We start from the raw sequence: 9,250 nt of genomic DNA on the forward strand, positions 1-9,250 counted from the left end.
CCGCTACATCTTTGCTAGAACCCTGAACTACACTGCCAGAACACATGGCGCACGGAAAAGAGCTGCTGAACTCCTTCCATGAAAGCGAAATACCCCTATTGAAGGTAACACCACAGCAAAGACGATGGACAGGAACATGACAGACAAAACCAACGCAGAATCGCTTCCGGCCAGCAATACTGGATTTGCATCCCAAACACAGAGAGAGCTGAGGACATGGTAATGGTAAGTAATAGAGCAAAGTCTAAGACGAAGTATAATTTTTTTGACGTAATGATGTGAAATATATAGAGTATTCATCAAACTTGAGGAACATAAAAGGGGAGGAGCCAGATTTAGTTCCTCCTCCTGGCGAATAGGAAGGAAGCACTTCTTCTTGCTATTGCGGTGAATGAAGATCACGTGGAATTACGTAAATCTCTTGTTTTAATTCGCCGCAAGCAGCTGTCATCAGCTCACAGGATGCGAGGTCATATGCAACCAAAAGTCTTAAGCTGCTTAAGCCGATGATCTTCAACTTGTTTTCCAATACTGTGGTGAGTCATCCTGGGTCATCAACTTGGTGGTAGAATCCTCTACTTGGTAAAGAAGTTAAGGAATCGTTAAAATATTACATGTTAACATGTATTTCTACTTCTACCTTCCACCACTGTCTACCAACTTTTCTCATTTGCATCTTCTTGCTTCTCAACACTCCCTCTTGCTATTGGTGAGGAATGTGTCCTCATGCTGGTGTAGCTACCTTATCATTATTCTTCTACTTTTAATTTGACAATTCACGAATTTTATCAAAAACCTTCTGATATAAGTCACCAAAGAGAATCGAACACAGCATTACGCGTTTCACACTGTAAAACGCTACCAATGTTGTGTGGGTTGCTACATATTGTTGCACATAAGACATTTTAAAAAAAAATTTTTTACAAAACATGTCATAATAGTAAATAAATGACAAACAAAGATCCACGAATGGCAATATACTTTGGTTTTCATTTGAACCATAGCTGAATGAACAAGTAAAAAAAGTAAAATCTGATCAACATGATGAAATAGAGTGAAATAAAGGTAATAAAAATCTCTTCATTTCTCAAAAATAAATTGGATTAAATGAACTGTATTGTATAGAGTAAGTTGCATATTCCTTTACCAGTTAAATTAAAATAGAATGAAAAATAAATGTTTTGCGGAGGATTTAAGTAATAACCTAACATCATTGCCCTTTATAATGAGAGAAGGATATAATCCGACGCCTCTGCATCAATCATTATCTCTCCCGCTCTCGTCCACGGTATCGGTTACTCATTGTCCCTGAAAGGCTGACGATAAAGGACTCATTCCATCGAGAAATAAGACTACTTCTATGGGGAAAAAAGTCTTATTATATAGGGCTGCCACGAACAGGGTAATTACCCCTTTTTAGGGTTTTTCGATGGTGGTTTTTCAAGATAGGGTAAACAGGGACCCTGTAGGGTAAAACGACTTTTGGCCCGAATTTTACCCTTTTCTTAGTGTAAAACACTTTTTGGAAATTCATACTGCCAAAGGCCGAAAACTTCCTTGACGAACAATTATTCGCTATTCATCTTTCATATTTTGATGATCCGCCGGTAGGGGACTCTACTTGAACATAAAAATGGCTAATGCCTAATGGCCTAATCCTATAATGATGGTGTGTGGTCTGCTCATAGCCATCTAAATATAATGGCCTCTCAACGGGGAACCTCTCCTGCACCAGTTTGGAAAACATCCTCCAACACACCCACGACTGCCTGAAGGCACAACGTACCAGTTACACATAGTTGCCATTTTTTTAATGCATCAGCCAGCTTCCACTTCCCGCAATACCTTCCCACAGGTAACATAGCATCCCAGTACCAAAAAACGGAATGTCACATTGACATGGTAATTATTTGTTTCTTGTTTATTCTTTGTTAATTTTAACTGACATTTCACAATCTTTCAGGAAAAAGTATCGTAGCCTGCAAGATGAAAATAAAGAAAAGTTTGGGTGAACATACGAAAGAGGAAACACAGTAAATGCATTTGAAAGAGGAAACACAGTAAATGCCATTATTCATTTTTGCAATTTAAAAACCTTTCTGTTTTCTGGTTTGTGGTGTGCTATTGGTTTTTTTCGTTATGCAAATGATTCTTCTTCTCTTTAGTCCGTAGACAAGATTTAAAGAAAGTTTTCATCATAAATTTGCAAAGGCCTTGGGTGTGTGTATCATCTGTGGAACATTGAAACTCCGGGCAAGCAGACAAGAATGGAGTAAGAAACTCAACCAAATCATCTACGATATTGGTACAGTAGCGTAACTGAGGCAGTGTCTTCTTAAAGAAGGTGTGTATAGTTAAAAATCTAACTGCGACACATTCAGCTGGATATTTCAGTCCATCTCTGTCTTTTTCATGAAAAATTGTTTATTAGTTTATTTAGGTAGAATGTATCTTACGTATTTCTTGGTGTTTCAGAATCACTACCCAAGTGCTTTATTAGTCGGAGATATCTTGCTGAACTCGTTGGCCTAACAATGCGGGTATAACAGTCAATGCAGAAATTATCAAGCTTTCCGAATTTGTGGATTGCAAATTGCAAGGACATACACTGAGGTAAGTGAATCCCTTGTGAGAGGCATATGTGCTAAGGTTACATTCAAAGAATTGTTTAAGTAAATTGATAATTATTGTAAATTAATCAAATCTTTTACATGGGTCTCGAGTAAGTTCTTGTAGTAGTTGTAGATGGACCGGATCAGTTTTTTCAAGAACGGTTTTTCCTCTATGTTTACTTAATATTGGATTCCTAACTGTTGTAATCAATGGATAATTTTGCCTCAATACCGCTTCTGTCAGTAATGGTGTGTTCGACGACATCGAAGTAAGTGATAGTTGTGTTCTAGAAATCTTTTCAATTGCACTCAGGCAATGGGCGACTGATGGATGGTCGGTACTGCCACAATAGTGTCGGACAGAACCGTGGAACCGTTCAATGTTGTCGGTAGAAAAACGACGTGTTAAAACAAATTTTAATCCGCTTTTCAAAAGGTAACGAATGCAGTTGGCTGTAGAGCGACTGGTTAATATAAATGGTTCTTGAGTTTCTTTTGTTAGACGTTCATGGTCATTTTTTTTCTTGATTCTATTTCTTTATTTCACTGGGAAAAATTTCGTCTAATTCAATAGGGTCGTTGCACCAAAAATAAATACGGTGAACAAAATTATGGGTATACTCAGTTTTTCATGCTGAGTCGCTTGGTATTTTTTTTTTTAGTAGCTTTTAAGTAATTTTAATTATTTTTTTAATTTGAGATAAGCCCCTCTCCTTTCAAAATGGACCTTCCACCATGTTTGGTGGGCAGTCCTTCATTTGTGATCAAAGTGCAGACGGATTTCGTCAGAAATCAAAAATTTGGTAGGCTCTCCTTCCTATATGTGTTTACCTTAGCTATTTCTATCTTTTTAAATTAAATGTTCAAGTTTCGAAATGATAAATTTATTTAATAAATAATATTTACTTCAGGAAGGTTTTCACTATTGGCTTTTTCAAAGCCTTCCAGCAACTTGTTAGCCATGTAAGCCATTTCCACAGCAGTAGGGCCAAAATTTGTGATTTCAGACGAAATTCGTTGTTGTTTCCTTACTCTCTCGCCAAATGCGAGAGAGTAAAATGTAGACATTATTATATGCCAAGGGAGAGTAAACATAATATAATAAGAATTTGGGTATCATAATTAAATGTATTTGTAGGCCTTCGTTACAATAGACTCGGACGTTTCCCTTTCCTTTTGAGACTCTTACACCTTCCAACAAACAAAAATTCCACCCAAATTGTCCATTAAACGAACCGCAATTTCATGGTATAGGGCGAGCCAACATATCAGTCGTAACAATCAATATAACCAGTCTGTATTTCTTGACGTTTACTATGATTCCTTGTTCTTCAAGTTTTCGTAGTTCGGTAAGCGGCTGATCCATGATGGCTTTGGCTGGTGGTTTCTTGTATCCGTACCATAAGGACAACAAAACGACGAATTCACGCCGAATTTTAAACGGCGCCTTATTTATAATGGTCAGAAATGGCCAAAATGTATATTGACTAACCTTAAAGCCAAGTGCATAAGAATGTTAGTTTTATGTATGAAACTGGATTTCTTTATACAAAGAAAAACCACTTGAACCAGTAGAACCTTAAAGCAACTGTCACCATCCAAGTTAAGTTGCACCGTTAATTTGTGTATTTCCGTCAATCATTTTCTCTCTTCTTAACTTTCTGTACATATCTCCAAAACTAATGTCACCAAGGTAATTCAGGTCTTCGTCCCACATCTCATCTTCCAAACCATGATTTCCGATGAAATATCTGACTTGTTTTTGGCAAAACCAATACATAACAATCTTGTCGCTGATTTTTATAGTAGTTAGGTCCACATAATTGCTTCAAAATTGGCTTTTCCAGATTGCCTTTATCTTTCATGGTTTAAAGTATGGAACTGCATTTTTTTTGGGAGCAAACTCATATTTTTGTGGTTGGAAAGCTAAGGTGTTTATACTCCAGCAACAGCATATGGAAACTCCAATGTTCAACGTGGTCAAATGCACTGGCCATTTGCAAATTTTTAGATGTTGTCCCAAGGAAGCTTTTGTAAGATGACTTTCCAAATAAAAGGCAATACTAAGCAGTGGAAGATAAACAGTGGAGTGTATTTCATTGCTTTCAAACTAAAATACATAGTGACAAAATTGCAATATAATTCACGTTAATTGACTGGTATTGTATTTCAGCTTTAGGGGTATAGAGGATTTAAGGGATCAGCTATCTTTGGATGGTAGTGTTGCCAGGGTTTCTCAGCCACTAACCAAAGATTTAAGACTGATGGTCCTGTTCGACTTTGTCGAGTGTGCCCCTGGTATAGGTCTTCTTTCTCACGTGATAAAGCCACAATTACCAAAATCAGAAGAGGCATTATTGCAGTAGCAATAATGACAGTTTACATTGGAAGTAAACGCAAACTGGCAATAAGGTAAAGTCTAAAGATCCTATCGAAAAATTTTTGCTATCATTAATTCTTCTTATTCGCTTTCAGGTGGAAAGCTAAGAATCCCAACCATACATCATCTTGGAATTTGATTCAGTATGTCTCAACTAACAAATCCAAAGATACTGTTATTAGTGTTGGAAAGGCAGTACTGATTTCAGGTTCACTGTCATTATTTCTTATTGTGTTACACAGAAATATAATTAGTATAATATGTATGTCTTTCAGAGGGCAAAGATTGTTTATCTGCCATGCGAATACATAAGATAAAAAATCTTATGGCATCTGCCGATCGTATAGTAGCAGGCCCCAAAGCTCAATGTCAGCTGCAGTTTTAGGCAGAGCAAAATAACGCCTCTTTTCCTGGTATGTAAAATTCCAGTACTGATGGTGAGGCGGGGAAATTTACTTCTGAAAAGCGTCCTTACGAGGATATAGAGCAGGTATGTATCGAATAAACTGTGTCATTATTTTTTATAATCTTAAACTTAAAGATGTAATTGAAATTTTCACAGGAGCTTGCTGAAACTGATGTGAAAATCGTCAAATTGGAGCAAGACAACAGGAAACTAAAGCAGAATGTTTTGGCAATTTAAGAAGAAATCAGTGCGCTCAAGGAAGATTCAGTTTGACTCCCTTCTGCAAGTGAGTTTCTAAATTTCAATCTTTTTTACTAATATCTAATTAGATCTCCTTTTACATTACAGCTGTTCGTGCGCAGATGATCGTCGTACAGCGCTATATTGAACGACAGGAAGGAAATCAATCCGCAATTGGACAACTACCATGTACACCTTGGCCTTCACTGGATGCCATATCTCCAATAAATTCCGAGAACACTCCGCCAAGTTTTTATTTATTGGTATCTTTTTTAAACTTAACATTATCCTTAAATCTTTAACAGGTTAAGCTCTATGGTAATATCAATATAGAAAGTCAAAAACTGAGGCAAGGCACGGTGACTGGGCGCATGAAATCCCAAATTCGGGCTAGGCGTGTAAATGCTACTGTCGCAGTTTTACTGTCTGGGTGGTGGACTAAATCGGAGCTGTCTCTCTTGAGTATGGCTGGAAGAGCTTGCTCTAGTATTCCAGGAAGTAAAGCTAAGCCAAAATTCCCGGAGGACATGATAAAGGCAATTACCAGTAAGTTAATTTTTTAAAATAATTCCTGCTCTATTGATAATCATACACATATGATACTTCGTATCATACTTCATTTAGAATTTTTGATACAAAATGGGAGTGTTGGCACAAGGTTTTCCTCGCGGCTGATCAGATTAAAACTGCCAATCGCAGTTGCAGCTGATCAATCGCCTGCTTGCTTGCCACACAAGCGAAAGAAAAAGAAAATTGCAAAAAGCTGCTGTCCTTAATGTCTTTGGTGAAAAGGACTCATTACGCAACTCGGAACTACAAATTTAAAATGTCAATATCCCCTACAATGGTTCTGAAGTGAAACTTCAGCGGTTCTTCACCAGGCTGTTCTTTTTAGTCATAAGATACTTCGTCATAACTGTTTCTTGTAATGCTGTTCTTAGTCATTGCTGTTCTTCGTGTGCTCTCCTCCTCTATACTGTTCCTCGCAATGCTGTTCTAAGTCACCTTATAACAACAAGTAAATACTTAACATTTACAAAGACAAGTTTACTAGCGTAATGTTTCTTATGTCCTTATCGCGGTCAATTCTGTGAAATTATTTTAACCGTTGTGCGGTATGTTGTCCCTGCGAAATAAATATTGTGGTTGAAATAATCGCATTTTGAATCTCAAATTATATTTATTTTTATTAATATTGATACTTACATGAAGAACTGAACTCTAGAAGGAGTTTATAAGCGTAAATTAGTTAGCAGTTACTTAGCTAACTCTAGCTAGGTATGTTCAAACTAAAACCTAAATAAGCATTTTTTAGCTAAACAGTCGAAAGCTATCGACAGCTAACTGGTTAATAGCTTTATTTAGCTCATGGCAAGTTAAGTGGTGGGTGTTGCGGTTCTAAGCTTACCCAAAGTGTACTTTAAAGGCCTATATTAATTTTTGATTCAAGTTCTTGGAATAAGGTATATTATTCCCAACACTTGCAGTGACTGGATTCAAACATTTGTTCGCGTTATATTCAGCCGAGAAACTTACACGTCCTTCAGATCGCTCTCCAGATGACAGCGAAGAAAGCTTGAAGAATGCTGAAATTGTCAGACAGATTTCAGACTACTTGGGGATCCCAATCAAACCAGTAATCGACGAACAAGGCAATACGATGAAAGTTGATCAAATTGCCTCATGGCAAGATCACTCAACACGCTCCCTTGATCTTGTTAGTCTAGCTCTAACCATGGCAGCCATACCAGCTTCTTCGGCAGCTTTGGAAAGACTTTTCGATTAGCGGTTGGTACTGTGCAGACCGGAAAGATCGTTTGGACAGACAACATCTAGCTGCGAAAGCCTTTCTCTCTTGTAATAAAGATTTAATGAGGGCCAACCTTTTTAATAAGTCAAGTGAGCCCAGCCAAAATCAAAGTCAGGCGTGTAGAAAATGACCAAATTAGAAGAATGGTGGTATGCTAGATCTGAAGTCAAAAATTTCTAGTTTCTGTGGTCTAGCAAAGCTAGATCACAATTTTCGGTAAACTGTAAAAAAAAAGGTTTTATGTTTATCGCCTCATTATATCCAATTTTGAAATGTTTTCGTTAACCTAATGGTAATCCAATTATCAGGTAGTCTTTTGTTAAACACGCTTAACTGAAAGCAAAAGTATTATAATTCGCATAACCAATACAATTCAGAAAATATAGATGTAAATTGTAAAACACGATTTGAATTTAATTTTTCCAATTTAAAACTTGATATTAACGAAAACGAAACGAAAAAAGATCGTTAACGTTCGTTTGTTATTTGAAAAAAAACGAAGGGAAAAGGAAACGAAATTTTTTAAAAATCCAAAAATAAAACGAAAACGAAAACGAAGTAGAATTTTTACTAACGCGGCAACACTAGGTAGTAGCTGATTGTGCCGATGACAAATTTACTTGAGGCTGCTATCGACGATTGACTTGAGTTGGTCGTTAATTTGAAGTAGGTCTCATTGTAGCCATTCTCTGTTTTAAAGCTCGCTCAAAGTTGTCGATGGCCTTCTTAATTTCATCTTGATTTGTTATAAAACTGCTCGTTCCTTTCCAACGAATATTGAGTGAAGCAGCTAGCACGTAAATGGGATTTTCAACTCGGACAAATCATTTTTCAATCGAACTTATTATATTTTCTTTGAAAATGAGTAAGTCCGCTTTCAGCAAAATAAGCTCTCCTCTCTCCAAATCGAGTTCTTCTTCAACAGCTTCTTCATTATCTTCTTTCTGAGACAAAAGTTCAAGCATAGCCAGAACAAAGGAAATTGTTGGGTTTCTGTCACCCTTTAAGATTTCGGTGCATTTTCGGAAAGGGATTAAACATTTAAGAAGGCACATCAAAAAGTAAATCTCGCCATGAGATAGCAGAAGTTTTTGATTTTGATGTATTTCAACAGTAACCGCCGAATGACCGCACGGTTAGCGAGAATCGATTCTATCGTGACACACTTCGAGTTCCAACGAGTAACGTTGTCCTTCTTAACGCTACTTGTGAACATGTCCATATCAAGGTCTTCAAAGTAGCAATGATCGGTAAATTCAGGTGGGATATTTTCAAAAATGAAACGTAGCTCTTCTTGTGCTGATGATACTTAAGCAGACTTGAATTGAAGAAATATGCTATTTCTTGATATTTCTTCAGCATTCTTATCAAGGCCGGAATTCGTTAAAAGCCATCAGTGACATTTACCAAATTAAAGACGTGAGCCGCACAGTTGATTTGATACCAACGCATCAATTTAGCAGCTAAAAGGACATTGGAGCCTCGGTCACAAACGACAGTTGGTGTCTCGTCAGTTTTTGCAATGTTGAATTCCTCTCCGGCAGACTGAAGATCGCGTTTGATGTTCTCGCCAGTATGCTCATTTGAAAACGCTCTTGTTAACAGGGCAAATCGTTCACACTTTCACTCAGAAGATATAAAATGGGCAACGATCGTTATGTAAGTAATTTTACTGACGTTGTATGTCCATAAATCCGTTGACATAGTCAAATGAATTGAATCTTCTAACTTTCTTATCACCCAAATTCTTCATTTCTTCATAAGCTTCCGGTATATAAGTGAATGTGAATGTGACCGAATGT

General features: G+C 37.1%; 1 long non-coding RNA gene and 1 pseudogene across 1 annotated transcript; one reads left to right on the forward strand and one right to left on the reverse strand.

Annotated features, from left to right (window-relative positions):
- The first annotated feature begins 1,732 nt into the window (after positions 1-1,732).
- On the forward strand, positions 1,733-3,075 carry LOC123472188. Its single transcript, XR_006646481.1, has 3 exons — positions 1,733-1,902; positions 1,964-2,344; positions 2,476-3,075. It is a non-coding gene; the product is annotated as an uncharacterized LOC123472188 (long non-coding RNA).
- Positions 3,076-8,077: 5,002 nt separating this feature from the next.
- Positions 8,078-8,670, reverse strand: LOC116923982 (annotated as a pseudogene).
- Between the last annotated feature and the right edge of the window lie 580 nt (positions 8,671-9,250).

This window comes from Daphnia magna, linkage group LG5 (genome assembly GCF_020631705.1).
Source record: "Daphnia magna isolate NIES linkage group LG5, ASM2063170v1.1, whole genome shotgun sequence".
Taxonomy (NCBI): Eukaryota; Metazoa; Arthropoda; class Branchiopoda; order Diplostraca; family Daphniidae; genus Daphnia; species Daphnia magna.